Consider the following 16,344-nt stretch of genomic DNA (forward strand, 5'->3'; position numbering starts at 1 on the left):
ACAGAGCCTCGCGCGCCGATGTCGCTGCTACTGACGTGGAGACAATGTTTTGTCGCCATCAGCCTGCAGACCTATGGCTCCCTTGCTGTAGGCCGCCCTCCTTTCGATCTTTCACCTTCAATTTCAACCCCGGAATTTTCTCTATCCACTAAATTGGACGCCTGTCCTCCTTCTGCCCCCCTCGCTCCTTCACCCAATTCAAACTCTCCCGCGGCTCAGCCGCCCCCTCCCCTTGCTCCGCCTTCATTTTCCGAAGCCACTGCACCTCCGTCAGCGCCACGTAATGGCGCGGGTTTCAAAACTCTCGCAGAACGTATTAGCCACGATCTGCAGAAGAAAGAAACCCTGACGGAAGACGATGCCGAGATTCTTGCATTGTGCCCCGTCCACTTCACAGATACTGAGGGGGAGGGTGGCGTCATTCGGCGGGTTGTCGAGTACCGCCCTTTAAGCTATAACATCCTCACTGAGCTCCGCAAAGCGGTGCGGGACGTAGGAGTCACCAGCCCCTATGTGAGAGGCATGCTAGAGGCGGTCGCGAGGAATCACTTAATGGTTCCGGACGACTGGAAGACCACCTTCCGCATGCTCCTGAGCCCTGCACAATTTGTGATCTGGGAGAGCGAGTTCCGCCGGCAATGCTTTAGCAGGGCAGCCGCCTCCGGCGGCGCCTACACAGCCGCTCAGCTTTACGGCTTTGATGCCTTCAGTAACCCCAACAATCAGATCGTCCTGCCGGTGGCCACCCTTACGGTCGCCTCTGAATGCGCCTACAAGGCGTTTTTGAAAGTCCCCAATGCCGGGCAGCCAACCCAAAGTTTTTCTAGCACCCGGCAGAAGCCTCAAGAGCCCTATGCTGAGTTTGTGAACAGGCTCCAGGAGGCCCTCAAGAGGCAGGTTGACAACGAGGAGGCCCAGGGCGAACTCCTTAAGCGCCTTGCCAAGGAGAACGCCTCCGCTGAGTGCCGCAAAGCGATCACAGGCCTAGGAAGGAACCCCGAGCTGGCCGACATGCTCAAAGCTTGCCAGGATATCGAGTCTTTCGCCCATCAAGCCAGCCTTCTAGTCGCCGCCCTCTCCGCTGCCATGAGGCAGCCCCGAGACGAGTGTTTCAATTGCGGCAAGCCAGGACATTTCCGGAGGAATTGTAGGCTGCCCGGCGGGGGGGCCTACAACCCTGACGGAGGAGGGTCTCTCCCCAGAGGGCGAAGACCCCCAGGAAAGTCTGGGGCCGGGCGCTCCCAATGCCCGCTGGGGAGGCCCGCGCCCGGGCATCTCCCCAGCCCGGAACCAAGATCCGCACCTCAAACCCTTCCCCCGGAGCTCCCCCATGAGATCTTCGCTGCTCCAGCTCAGTATAGTGATCCCATCCCCACGGAGACCATTAGGCTGGTCTTGCCAAAAGCTTCCGCCGCTGAACAGGGGTTGTTCATCATCCCAGGGGTCATCGACCCCATGCACCAGGGAGCCATCCACATCCAAGTATGGACAAACATCCTGCAGAAACTGCCAAGTTCACCGGAACACCCTGCCTCTATGCTCTCACTTGAGTCTAATCTAAGTTCAGCTAATCTAAATCTCGTTGCTCGCTCCCCCTCTACGTCTATACTTCCTGCTCTGCTAGCCCCTTCTACTTCCAAAGTCACCATGCCTCCGCCAGTGCCCCAGAATGGCACGCATTTCAAAATCTCTGCAGAGTCCACAGTCACTGAATTGCAGCAGAAAGGAATGCTGACGGAAGAGGACTGCCGTTTTGAGCCCTCCTCAGAATGCCCCATAGCCAATCTACAGGACAATGAGGCATGGAAAGGGGAAGATGCTCGCACAATGGCCTTAAGCCAAAAGTCCTTCGTGAAGAAGAAGCCCCCTTGGCCCTCTCCAGCTGTAAGGTTCAAACCAGATCTCATAGCCTCTGAGCCTGTGCAAAGCCCTAAGCTCAAAGCTCCCAGTGGCAGCAAAATCGTCAGCACCTCAGAGAGAGCAAAATCTCAAATCAGAGTTGCAATCCTCCTCGTTACTTTATATGTGCTCTGTATGCCTATGTATGTTCTGTATGTCTTGCCCCCTTTCAAGAGACCCCTAAAGTTTTCCCCTCATAGGGGGGATTTTTCCATTGCTTCTAAGCTATGCTCTTGTGCTTCAATCAAAGTTTTTCTCCTTCTGATTATGTGTGCCAATGCCTTGAAAGGCTTCGCCCATTACAGCATCCGCCTTAAACGGGACACAGCTCGTGCGTGCTCCCCAGGATACCGATGGGACCTGCTTCAAGCCGCCTCCATCTTAGTTTAAACCTTCAAAACTTTTCTTCAAACCTCTCCTTGAGAACCTTTTCCTTCGTCCATCTGAGCCTACACTGCCACATTGGCGTGGCGCAAGTTTACATATGAAGCCAAAATCATTTTCATGCTCCCACATTCTCTGCTGAGGGCTCCCTGGCTAGTCACAGTGCCAAAGGGGGTCTCTCAGCCACACCTATCTTACACAGCCTCCGCTGTGAAGGTAGGAAGCGAGCTCAAACCGGCCAAAGTCCCCTTACGGGAGGGGAAGGTAGAGCTGACTTCCAAACCCTTCCCCCCCCCCCCTGCCTTCCTTTCTGCACACCCTCCCTCTTTCTAATGGGCTGACGCACCCCACCTCTAGATCTAGGATCTGATAAAGGGCTTTTTGCAAACCCCTCTCAATTTGCTCCTGTGATCAAACCTCAAGCCCAGGAACTGTTTTCTTTGCATCTTCTCTATATCTTTCCTATAGACGCTATATTACGATATGACTATAATTGTGAATTGTTCAAGTTGCTTTGCAAAAAACCCACACCTTAGACGGTGATTGGGATTGTTTTACAAACAAACATCCGACCTGGATATGACCTCTCCCTTCTCCTAAGCCTTCGGGCAATTCCCTGCCTTGTATCTCTTAACGCCTTGAATGTTGCAAGTGATCGTTGTCGGAATGGGCCAACTGCGCCTAACGAAAGCTTGGCCAAAACAAACGAAAAAAAGGGGAGTAGTTCCCCCCCCCCTATTGACCCAATCAAGGTCTCATCCAGCAGACCATATCCAAAGTACTCTTCTCTATTCTCTATCAAAAATTGCCCGCCCCCCCCCACTCAGGGCTCGGGCTTTCCATTGTCATCTATAAGAACGAATTAACTCAGCCAGCACGCAAAACCCCTGGGGGAAAAGCGTCGCTTGTTTTTTCTCTTCTATACAGGAGTCCAGCTCGCCATGCCAGGCCAGCCCCATCCCGGAGATGGAGCGGGGCCTCCCTGGAGGATCCGACCCCGCCGCCCTGTTGAGAGAGCCCGATCACCCTCCAGCCTGGGCCAAGATGGGAGGGACCTCTCTGGAACCAGTACACCCATTCTTCCGCGGAGATCGCAACCCAGGCTGCCATTCGGGCCAGCTATGGCTCAAAGGTTGACGCTGTGTGTCGCTGCTCCTCATCTACAGCCGCCATTCTCTCTCCCTCTCTGCCGCCCCCTGGCTGAAACTTGGAATTGCAGCCAGGAACATTCCTGATAGATTAACCCTTGGAACTCTCCGCTGTTTTCAGCCGCTTGAATAATTGTTGGAACACGCCTTCTCTCACAACCTTGCTCGTGAGAATCACTGAACCTGCAATGCTAAAGACTATCAGTAGCTCTCCCTACGCTCTTGAGAAATCCATGGACTCTAACGTCATCGCTCTGTAGCTTTGGTAGTCAAACAGCAAGAGCCATGCATTGGACAATTATGCAACCACGGGTTGCCTTCCTTCCGCCCATCATCCAGCCTATGTATCGTTTAGCCATGTTTTGCTGTTTAAATTTATTGCATGCCCTAGTTTTTGAAGTTATGTTATTTGTTATTGCTGCATTTCCGCCTGTCTGTCTGCCGGGACTCTCTGCTACCCCAGGCTCCACCCCAGGAGCCCGGCCGCCGCCGCCGCCGCTCCGCTCTGCCTTTCGATCCCTCCTGTCGAAACGACGCGGTCGCCCTCTCCAAGGCGGAGCCTGTCCCCCTCGCAACTTCCCTTGTGGGAGCCCCCGGACTTGTTTCCTGTAACACCAAGACTATTGGCCGGCTGGCCTGTGCCCTTGCGAAGCCCATCAATTCTACCTCCATTGCTCTGGACGCTCTGGCCTCCGAGCAGCAGGAACTTCGTCAAGCGACTCTAGACAATCGTGCCGCTATTGATTACTTATTGTTATTACATCACCAAGGTTGTGAGAATGTACATAATATGTGTTGTTTTAATCTTTCTGATAATTCCCAATTGATTCATATGAAAGTACGTGAGCTGCAAGAAGTTGTATCTAATCTGAAGTATGATGTTTTGCCCCATTGGTGGTTCCCTTACCCCGCAACCAAGTTCTAATGTTGCACAAGCAGCTTGGCCAACTTGACCAAACGGCGGAGGAGACAAGCGTCCCTTTAAATCGCCCCTTAGCGTTTCGGCCCCCCGTTTTCTAAAATGTAAAAAAGGAGATGTAGTAGTGCACTGCCGACCCAGCAGTGCCGTAGTAGAACGTTGGGACGCCAACGGACCTGCGGCCTTGCCGGTCGCATCGCACCCCCACTCCTCATCCCCCCATGAGTCACGGGTCGTGAACTGTCTGGCTCAATCACCGGGCGCAGGGACAATGGTCTTGCCCCCAGGTGAGGATTAGGCTCAGACGCGTACGCTCTTCTCCGCACGTAGCCAGATGAGATCATGCATCACATGATGATCTCCCGACCTCCCGCTCTCCCGGAACTCCCCCCAGTCCTCCCTCCTACACGCCCCCGATAGAGTAACAATAAAAGGTGCCAGGAACCGGCAGACGGGAGACTCGCTAGGAACACGGACCTCCGGTCTCCCGCTGCTGGCGATCTCCACCAGATGTTATCTCCGCGTCTCGTCTCGTTCTTACGCTGACCGCGTGGGTCGACTACACCAAGGGTAGATTGCATAGAATGAATGAATTTATTTCTATGTAGCCATGGGCCATTACAAACACATCAACAGTTATATCAAAACATTATGAGTAAACATGATAAATTAAAATATACATATTTGGCTAAAATACACAGCAATATACCAATGAAACATAACCAAGAATCAGCTCTAAAAGACTGCTCCTTTAGCAACCACATTGGACCTTATTTTCGTCACCGCCAGGGCACATAAAGATATTCTTTTACCCTTTCTTCATGGGCCAATAAATGCAGGCTAACAACAGTATAAAACCCATTGGGGGGGGGGGACTTCGCACAGATCCCACTCCTAACACAAAGTCCATCCCACGTTTCCCCCCAACCCAAGTTTTTTAGGAATTGCACTATCTCTGCCTGCTGGCTTTCAGAGCTACACAGAGGAGGGAGGTGAGAAACACCCCCCCCCCCGTGTCTCTGTGCAAAGGTGCGATGGCAACCCACATTGCTTCCACGGGCTCCATTCACTGCTTGCACAGAGGCACGTGAACGCCCCGACAGAACAGCGGGCTGCTTTATGCTGATTGCAACCTGCTGTACTTTTGCTGTGTGGAAGTGGCCTTTGAGAAATGTACTCATCTGAATCTGATAACCAAAATATTGATTTCTCGGCATTAGAATGGATATTTAAGCCAGAAACCATTCTGGGAAGATATTTAGCCCAGGGTCAGTGGTGGGATCCAAAAATTTTAGTAACAGATTTCCATGGTGGTGGGATTCAAACTGTGGCGTAGCGCCAATGGGGCTGGGCGGGGCACGACGGGGCGTGGCCGGGCATTCTGGGGGCGGGGCATTTCTGGGTGGGGCTGTGGCAAGGAAGCACCCGTTGCGCTGGTCTTTGTGCGGGAAACGAATGCACGCAGGCGCAGGCTGCCACGCACGTCAGTGCACCTCCTGCTAGACTGCTTCAAGTTCTGCGCGTTACTGCTGAGAGGAGGGGCGTAACTAAGGCAAAAATCACGTGGTAAAATCACCAATTAGTAACCCCCTCTCGGCACACATAAATAATTAGTAACCTACTCTCGGGAACCTGTGAGAACCTGCTGGATCCCACCTCTGCCCAGGGTTCATCATACAGCGGATAGTCAAATACATAATGGGGTAAATCATCCAGTGTTAGAGATCCTCTGCAGTGTAGACTGTATGGAATCTCAGCCCCATTGACTTCTCCCTTCAGACTCTTTCCTCCCCAGGTTTCATCCGCAATGCTCCAAGGATTTCCCCAAGCCGGAGCTGGAAGCTCTACAGCCCTTCTCTAAAGAGAATGACTTTTCATACTGACCCAAAGCATAGAACATGAGCTGGTGGGGTGATCCATTAAGCCTACGGCGCAAAGGAGAACGGCAATGCTGCTCCAACACAGGAAGCACATAATAAAAAAGTACTTCCTGTTGCAAGAATATCGAGCTGCCATTATGTTTTTGAATCTTTCATTCTCTCCATGCTGATCCAGCTCATTTGTCTGAGTCAAAAGGGATAGAAACAGAGATCCACCTTCCTTCCTGTAATTGAACAGGGGGCTTGCGGGTGAGTCATGTTGTGAATCAATCACCTGGAAAATGTGACATCTGGAAATATCCCAAGGAAGAGGGAATAGCAAGTAGCTCTTTGAAAGCTACCTCCCGTTGCAGGGATTTAGAGCTACTGTTGCTTCTTTGGTACAGTGGCCGCTGTTTCCTTTGCTACTCGACCGTCTGGTGATTGAAAATGACACTTTGACACATAGGTGCCTTCTGCTTAGGGTTGCCAACTGGGTAGGTAAATTCCGGGTGGAGCTGGGAGGGGAATGAGCTCAGCAGGGATGGGACACCTGGGATTTCACACACACACACACACACATCCCCCCCCCCCCCAGAATAGCTGTTTCTTCTAGGGAATTGATCTCTGTAGCCTGGAGATCAGTTGTAGTTCTGGAACGTTGGCAACCCCAGTTCTGTTTCAATATAAAAATTCCTGATTTGTTTTTGTTTCAGCAGCAGTGGCGTAGTGGTTAAGAGCAAGGGCATTCTAATCTGGAGGAACTGGGTTTGATTCCCTGCTCTGCCGCCTGAGCTGTGGAGGCTTATCTGGGGAATTCAGATTAGCCTGGGCACTCCCACACACGCCAGCTGGGTGACCTTGGGCTAGTCACAGCTTTTCGGAGGTCTCTCAGCCCCACCCACCTCACTAGGTGTTTGTTGTGAGGGGGGAAGGGCAAGGAGATTGTAAGCCCCTTTGAGTCTCCTATAGGAGAGAAAGGGGGGATATAAATCCAAACTCCTCCTTCTCCTCCTCCTCCTCCTTGGGGGCCTCCCACCCAGGAACTAACTGGGACCAGCCCTGCTTAGCTTCTGAGATCTGATGAGACAAGGCTAGCCTAGGCCATACTGCTCACAGGGTACTCTACAAATAGAACAGCAAAAGGAAAGATTTGAAACCACAGCCCAATCACAAATTGTAGAAGAAAGAAAATACGAGGAACGTTTTCTGATCCTTCGCACGGATTGCAGGTGGTTTCTCAGCTTCCAAGTGTGAATCATCTCAAACTTGTTCATGTGAAAGTGCCCAGAGCGTGCAGGCAGCATCGTAAATTTCAGCAGTGTGAATGGGGTTGTCTCACATCCCTGATAAAGTATTATGGCAAATAAGTTTCTCTACAGGTTGTATGTATCTGCAGCCAGATAAAGTAGGGAAGTGATTCCTCCAGAAAACCAGCATTGAGAAATGTATCTGTGAACAGAGGAAAAGTAAAGGGATGGGAATGAAGGCTCCTGCCCCACTCCTGACCTCAGCAATAGGGCCAAAATAATTCCATGGGCGTCTTTTAAATCAATATTCCTGAACAGAGAAGAAAAGAGAGAGAGCCACTTACTGCCACCTAGTGGGCTCTCTTATGAACTACATGATGCAAACCATGAAAGGCTTTAAGTTCTGAATTCTCAATTTTGGTGCAGAACAGATGGCTGGTTGCTTAAGGAGAATGCTTGTTATGCAGAAATCAGCTTTGCTGGAGATGGATTACAGGGCTTCCAGTGTGCTGGATGGAAAAGGAGTCCCTGCTTGCAATCTGTTCACACTTCCCGCTTTCACCTCTGGTCAAACAGGAATCGGATCCACAAGAGTTCAGTGCTTCCCCCCTCCCCACAACCCCCCCCCCTTGTTTTGTGAAAGGCAGGACTGGGACAAAAACACAGGATATGTCCTGAATAGGAAATCATCTCTTAAAACACTTTCAGTGCTCTGAAAAGCAAACCTCTGTTAATGCTTTTGAAGGTTTGTTGAAGGTTATAGAAACTTTCATTAGGAAAAAGAAAGAAAAAACCCTATAGCTTGTCCTTTGTGCCAGCCGGTACCCTACCCTACCCTGTCCTGTTCTGTCCTACCCTATCCTACTGTACCCTGTCCTCCCCTGTCTTCCCCTCCCTTGTCCTATCCTATCCTGTCCCACCCTACCCTAACCTGCCATGTCCTTCCGTACCCTAACCTGCCATGTCCTTCCCTACCCTACAATGTCTTGTCCTACTCTATTCTACCCTACCCTGTCCTGTCCTGTCCTACCCTACCCTACACTACCCTACCCTGTTCTGTCCTGTCCTACCCCACCCTGTCCTACCCAACCTTATCCTGTCCTGTCCTACCCTGCCTGTCTCACTCTACCCTACCCTACCCTGTCCTGTTCTACCATACTCTGTCCTGTCCTACCCTACTCTGTCCTGTCCTACCCTGCCTGTCCCACCCTACCCTACCCTGTCCTGTCCTACCCCACCCGGTCCTGTCCTACCCTACTTTATCCTGTCCTACCCTACTCTGTTCTGCCCTGCCCTATTATTTCCTGTCCTGTCCTACCCTGTCCTATCCTACACTACCCTGTCCTGTTCCTTCTTGTCCTGTCCTGTCCTACCCTACCCTATACCTTGTTGGAAGTGAAGGACTTTACGCTGTTTCCTGCCTTAACCTACAGAGGGGGTTTTACTAGAGAGAGCTAGTGGCTAGATAGGGACCTAGGGATTTGACACCTTTACTCTATCATGCTGGTTCTATCCCTTTGATGTTAGACTGATACTCTCAGGGACTTCCTTCCTTCCGGCTTCTTCCTCAACCCCTTCTCCATTCTTCTTGTTTCCTACCATGCCTAGAGAGAGGATGGATGCTCCTCACATCCATCTCCATCCAGCTAGATTAGGATAGCATAGTGACTCTATCTACCTACCTTTCTATCCAGAATGGAGTTCACTAATAAATACTCTTTTTATTAGATTAGAAACTACAACTGACTCCGACTTTCTTTTGTGTAAGCTTGCCGCACATTGGGATCCATCACGCACACGCACGCACACGAGGTAAGGCTTCTGCTGTGTTCTAGCCACCCGTGCCGCTCTGCTAACTACGATAAGGGATAATCTCCAACTACCAGGAGCACTTATCCCAACATACCTTACCTTACCCTATCTCTTCTTTTTGGGCACTGCAGAACTTCTACTACTGCAGCAAATGGAAAAATCCCAGACTGAGTGATGAATACTTGCTCCAGCATTTGTGATTCCTTGAAGCACTAATAAGACATTTGCTGAACAAAGGGTCTGAGAAACTTTGGAAACGATCCCTGATGTGGGAAAGCAGACATATATAGATTAGATTCATGGAGCTCAAATGGAGCATTGTCCTGGTCATAGACTACGTATTGTAAAGGAGTCAGAGATCATTCATTTTAGACTTTGCTCCAAAAGGTAGGGTTCTCCATGTGCTAATCTGAAACAAACCCCACAAAACATCTCTCTGCAAACTAAATGTACCTGCTGAACTGTAATTTCTACTGAGAGGCATTGTAAAGAAGGTTTTCCATTCCAGAAGTCCCAGCATGATTTAATCATTTGGCAAACCAGCCCAGGATCTCAAGCAAGGACATCTAATGGACAGGCTACACCGCAAGGTCCAGAGGAAAAGTAACCAGAACTAAAAAGAAATCCAGAGAATTCTGTATGGTGGGAAATGGGGGAGAAACAGATGTGTACCTCAAGTATTGAAATTTCATATCTCACTATTCTGGGTGACACTCAAAACTCACAAGGACAGGGAGGCAAGTTGCCCATTTGCACTTTTTTGGCCCCTTCCGCACATGCAAAATAATGCACTTTCAATCCACTTTCACAATTGTTTGCAAGTGGATTTTGCTATTTTGCCCAGCTGCAAAGTGCATTGAAAATGGATTGAAAGTGCATTATTCTGCATGTGTGGAAAGGGCGTTTGTCTGGAAGCCTGAAAAGAATACTTGTGATTCATCATCTTTTTGACTGTTCTCATCATGGCTGAAGACACTATAAAACCACGGAGATAATGAGACTCATGCTGCAGTCCTATGAGTATGCTCCAGCGAATCATATGAGGCTTACTTCTGAGAAGATTTAGGATTGCTCACTCAGTAGTTCAATCTGGAGGAGGATTACTCCCCCCCTTCCAAATGGTTGTGAAATTCTGCAAGGATAAGTAAAATCCATTCTTTATTTTTTGCTTCTTTGTTGTTCATCCCATTCAACACCACCTTTCCAGCAAAAGGAGCCTCTGCCCTGGAAGTCACCAGATAGCGACCCTCCCTACTGATCACAAGCAAGGCCAATTGGCAGTGAAGACCATGACTCTGGTTCAAAGTGCAGACAAGGGTGAAGAAGAAGGAGGAGGAGGAGGAGTTTAGATTTATACCCCACCTTTCTCTCCTGTAAGGAGGCTCAAGGTGGTTTACAAGCTCCTTTCCCTTCCTCTCCACACACAGACAGCTTGTGAGGTAGGTGGGGCTGAGAGAGTTCCAAAGAACTGTGACCAGCCCAAGGTCACCCAGCAGGAATGTCAGAGTGCGAAAACACATCTGGTTCACCAGATAAGCCTCTGCCACTCAGGTGGAGGAATGGGGAATCAAACCCAGTTCTCCAGATTAGAATCCACCTGCTGTTAACCACTATACCACACTGGTTCTCTCCAAGATGATTAGGGGGTTGGGGCATCTTCCCTGTGAGGAAAGGCCAAAGACTCTGAGACTTTTCAGTTTAGAAAATAGATGATTAAGGGGGGACGTAATGGAGATTTATAAAGTTAGGCATGGGGTGGAGACAGTGGAAAAGAACTGTGCCTCCTGTCCCGAAATCCTAGAACTCAAGGGCATCTGATGAAGCTGACAGGCAGCATGAACTAAAGCAAATAATTATTTACACAGTGAGTGACTGAAATGTGGACTTTGCCGTCAAAGGATGTAATGATGACCACAGGCTTAGGGCCTTTCCCCACTCCCTTCCATCCCCCCTATGCCGCGCGCTGCTCTCAGCACGCGGCATCCCAGGCGCGCGCCCAGGCGTCCCCACGACCCCGCACTCTGTGCAGGGTCGTCAAAAGGCGCCGTTCGGAAGAGCGCCTGGGATGCCGCCGCTAAGGGGGCGCGACAGCGGCAGCGTCGGGGCGGCTGCGCTGTGGCCGCCCCTGCCGTGGGGAGGGAGGAGGAACCCCGCGCTACTCTCCTTAAGTAGCGCGGGGCTTACGGTAAGTGGGGAAAGGCCCTTAGATAACTTTAACAGGGGATTAGACAGATTTATGGAGGATAGATCTATCAATGGCTACTAGCCATGGTGACTAAAGGGAACTTCCACATTCAGGAGCAGTCAACCTCTGAATCCCAGTGCCAGCCAGGAGGCAACATGAGAAGGAAACTTCTGCCTCTGTGCTTTGATTTTGGCCCTCCAGAGTAACTGATCAACCCGTCTGTGGCCCCTTCCGCACAGGCAGAATAATGCACTTACAATCCACTTTCACAACTGTTAGCAAGTGGATTTTGCATTTCCACCCAGCTGCAAAGTGCATTGAAAGTGGATTGAAGGTGCACTATTCTGCATGTGTGGAAGGGGCCTGTGAGACAGGATAACGGACTAGATAGGTCACTGGTTTGATAATGGACTAGATGGCCCACTTCTTGTGATTCTGCCTCCATTCTAAAGGGCTGAACGTTTTTGTGCCTCTTTTCAGAGTTGCAGAAACCTTGCAAAAACAGAGAGAACTTTTCCTACCACCACAAGTTTGAGACAAGTGTTGTTCTCCCCCCCCCCCCCGCCCGCCCGCCCGCCCGCCCGCCCGCACACTCAGCCCTAGTTAGCATCATCTACCCACCGGGAATTTGTCTCCTAGAGACTCCACAAGAGGAACTGCCGGGAGATACTAACAGCCTCACTCATTTATATACAATTCAGCAGGGCTTGAAATCTCTCCTGCGAAATTGACTAGGAACAAAACTGAAACTGACAAGTCGATTGTCAAAGCAAAACACCATGTCTGAAGGGGAAAGTTTTTAAATCCCCTTCTGTTTTAATCATCCTCAGGTGCATAGATCTTCCACTGTGTCTATTTGCAGGCATTTATAAAGTGCTTATTACTGTAGCATCTTAACGCTGATTAGGTTCCAGGCAGAACAGGGCATTTATTTTGTTTTCAATATGATTGTTAAACTGTCAGCAGGGCTATAATAGCTCCTTGTGGAGGCACAGAGCCAGGCCTGCATCCCTGAGTTATGTTGGTGCTGAATCAGATACACTTCATTGATTTTGGTGGAGATGCTCCAGACTGACAATGATAATGGAAGAAGCATCGAATCCTGGCCCGGGCTTCAAAGGCTACAGGTCTTCAAAGTTGCCTGCAAATTCCAAACAGAAGGTGGTGGTGGTCAGGGTCGGAAAGTCAAGGAGACGTTCACATCTTAAAGTACTGGGGTTTGCATTGTGTGTTTAAAAGTAAGTTCCACTCACACTATTGAATGTATTGGAGGGAAGGCGGCATGAAGTTGCCTGATCTTGTCAGCTCTTAGAAGCTAAGCAGGGTTGATACTTGGAAGAGGGATCATCAAGGAGGACTCTGCAGAGGAAGCCAATGGCAACCACCTCTGCTTCTCAGAGGTTGCCTTGCTTCTCTGCAATGATGTTGGTTGCAACATATCTACATAGTGGGGAGGGAGGGTGGCATGGTGCAACCTGATCACATTATATCTCAGAAGCTAGGAAGGTTCAGCACTTGGAAGGGAGACCACCAAGGAGGACTCTGCGGAGGAAGACAATGGCAAAACACCTCTGTTTCCCAGAGATTGCCTTGCTTCTCTGCAATGATGTCAGTTGCAACAATGGCACTTACCTAGACATTTGGGAGAGAAGGTGGCATGGTACAACCTGATCTCATTAGATCTCAGGAGCTAAGCAGGGTCAGTACTTGGAAGAGAGACCACCAAGGAGGACTCTGCAGAGGAAGGCAATGACAAAATACCTCTGCTCTTCAGAGGCTGCCTGCAACGATGTTGATTGCAGTGATGGCACTTACCTAGGAGCAGCAGTGGCATAGTGGTTAAGAGCAGGTGTACCCTAATCTGGAGGAACTGGGTTTGATTCCCCGCTCTGCTGCCTGAGCTGTGGAGGCTTATCTGGGGAATTCAGATTAGCCTGTGCACTCCAACTCATGCCAGCTGGGTCACCTTGGGCTAGTCACAGTTCTTCGGAGCTCTCTCAGCCCCACCCGCCTCACAAGGTGTTTGTTGTGAGGGGAAAAGGGAAAGGAGTTTGTAAGCCCCTTTGAGTCTCCTTGCAGGAGAGAAAGGGGGGATATAAATCCAACTCTTCTTCTTCTTTTTCTTCTACACAGTGGGGAGAGAAAGTGGCATGGTACAACTTGATCTCATTAGATCTTAGAAGCTAAGCAGCATTGGCACTTGAAAGGGAGACCACCAAGGAGGACTCTCCAGAGGAAGGCAATGGCGAAACACCACTGCTTCTCCCTTGTCTTGAAAACCACTTGCTGGGGTTGCTGTAAGTCAGCTGTGATTTGACAGCACTTTACGTACACACACACAATTGAATGTATTGTACAAGCTATTGCAGAAGATACATAACCACAAGAAGAGAAAGAGGGTGGGGGGGAGAAGTACACTGGGTGTTACTTTCAACAGGTCAGTAGCTACCTCTGCTTCATGTTTATGGGTAAGCACAGCTGAACACGGAGATTGGAGCTGGCTCATCAGATGTCTTGCAATAACTGAAAGACGCTTCCCCACCTCTTCCAGGATTCAGTCCAGGGACTGGGGTCCAAATCCTTGCCAGTACTTGGGAATGAGTTAGAGCGGATACCCTGGAGGCCACATAGTGATAGGGGAAGGTGACCCTTTGAAGAGGAAGGTGGCCTTCGGTAATTGCCCGAGGGGGGTGATCCCTGTAACCAGCCATGCAGATGTTTTCCTCTGCCAAACACCCTGCCCTGAAGAGCTCCTAATGCCTTTGCTATCTGTTACTGGTAATGTACTGGAGGGGGGTGGGGGCGACCAAAAGGTCGAAGCCTCCGACACTCAAAAAAATGCCTCTGAGCCTGCATCTAGCCTGGTGAGCCCCCGCTTCCCCCATTTGTAAGGAAATGAATCCAATCTGTGCGCTTTAAATCAAGGAAGTTCCAATTTGGGAATGAAAATCAGAGGGCCCTATGCCTTCCAAGTCTGTGCCCTTCATTGCCTCCCAATGATCTTCAGCTAACTTTGAACATCCATTTAGGTTATAATCACAAAACCATTTGCCAGCTCATAAATTCCACCCAAGTAAGTGTGCCCTCCTCCCCCCACAAGCGGCACTGAGCAATCCACAGACCATTTAAACTGGCACAATTGCACTTAGGTCAATAGAATTACTTTGAAATCAACAGCACTTAAGGGGTGTTCACACTAGCACTCTACTACTAGCATACTGCAGCAAGTATTGGTGGAAGAGCAGTGATTTTATCTGCACCATGCAGTGGCGTAGCAACAAGGGGATGCGTGATGAACTGGGTGCGCGCCAGTGCGGGGACGTAGTGGGGGCGGTTCGGGGCATGGTGGGGGAGTTCCAGAGTGGGGGCATTCTGGGGTGGGCGGGGGCGGGGTGGGGCGCAGGACACATGCGTGCCCCAGGCGCAGTTCCCCCTCTTTCCGGCCCTGGTACCACGTGACTGGATCCTAAATACCTGGAGCAGGCCTTCAACATGGTGGTTGCCACAGCCCTCAATGGACAACTTTTCTGTTGCTCTCAAGAAATGGGCAGGGCTAGTTTGCAAGGCTTTTGATCGACTATTAGAGATTTGATTGGCTGTGCAGACTTTTAAAACGTTGCTTGGGCAATAGCTGCCACCCCAACACAAAGATCTGCACTTTGTTACTGAAGTTAAGCTGTGGCAATAATTTTGTGGCTGGCTCAGCCTCCTGCAGCAGCCATTTTGTGGCAGCCATTTTGTTGCTCCACCCACCATGCCAAATGTGCCCACAGGCTCAAAAAGGTCAGAATCTTAGAATCTTTGCCAGGAGGAGCCTGTCTCTGGTCATTGTGATTGAAGAGTTTAGGTTTGCTAAAGGCTCAGAAGTGACAGAAGATCTGAATGAAACTTTTCCTCATGGTAAAGATTCTTGGCCATGATCTGGATGGTCCAGACTAGTTTGATCTCCTTAGATCTCAGAAGCTAACCCCAGTCAGCCCTGGTTAGTATTTGAATGAGAGACCACCAAGGAAGTCCAGGGGCGTTTCTGCATGGCAAAATTATACCTGTGCACCACTGGTTTTTATTTAACCTGGGTCTATTTTATCCCAAGTTGTCCATTCTCATGGCTGCCCATTTTTTGAAGGAATCCAGTGAAGACTGGGAGGAAATACTCCAGCTTGTTTTGCACAAGCCTAAAACTTCTGTATTTATTTCGCAAGCATTTCTGAGCATGCCCGGTGCCCCATGTTCTGATTGGCTGTTGCTTTTGAGTGGCAGCTTGAATGAACATCAGGCGGGGAGATCAAGCGGCTGGACGGGAAAAATAAACAGGTCGTGCTCCCAATTGGTGTTTGCACTGTAGCAGGCTCACTTCAGGATTTTTAAAACCTCCAATTTGGCATTTTTTGAATGCTTTAGGATGAGGGAAATATCGTGAGGCAAACCTGCTTTAGGACTGAGAACCATGTGGAATTCTTGGCTGCGCAGGGATATTTTTCTAGCTCAACCCAGAATATTTTGACCATGCAGAAATGGTCCAGGATTACTACATAGAGGTAGGCAATGGCAAACTTACTAGAGTTCTTTGAGGGTGTAAACAGGCATGTGGACAGGGGTGAACCGGTGGACATTGTCTACTTGGATTTCCAAAAGGCTTTTGACAAAGTTCCTCACCAAAGACTGTTGAGAAAACTCAGCAATGAAGGAATAAGAGGGGAAGTCCTCCTATGGATTAAAAACTGGTTGAGAAACAGGAAACAAAGAGTGGGTGTAAATGGGAAGTTCTCACAATGGAGAGATGTCGGGAGTGGTGTCCCCCAAGGATCCGTTTTGGGACCAGTGCTCTTTAACCTATTCATAAATGACCTGGAAGTAGGGGTGGGTAGCGTGGTGGCCAAGTTTGCGG

The sequence above is a fragment of the Sphaerodactylus townsendi genome, linkage group LG03 (genome assembly GCF_021028975.2).
Source record: "Sphaerodactylus townsendi isolate TG3544 linkage group LG03, MPM_Stown_v2.3, whole genome shotgun sequence".
NCBI classification, from domain to species: domain Eukaryota; kingdom Metazoa; phylum Chordata; class Lepidosauria; order Squamata; family Sphaerodactylidae; genus Sphaerodactylus; species Sphaerodactylus townsendi.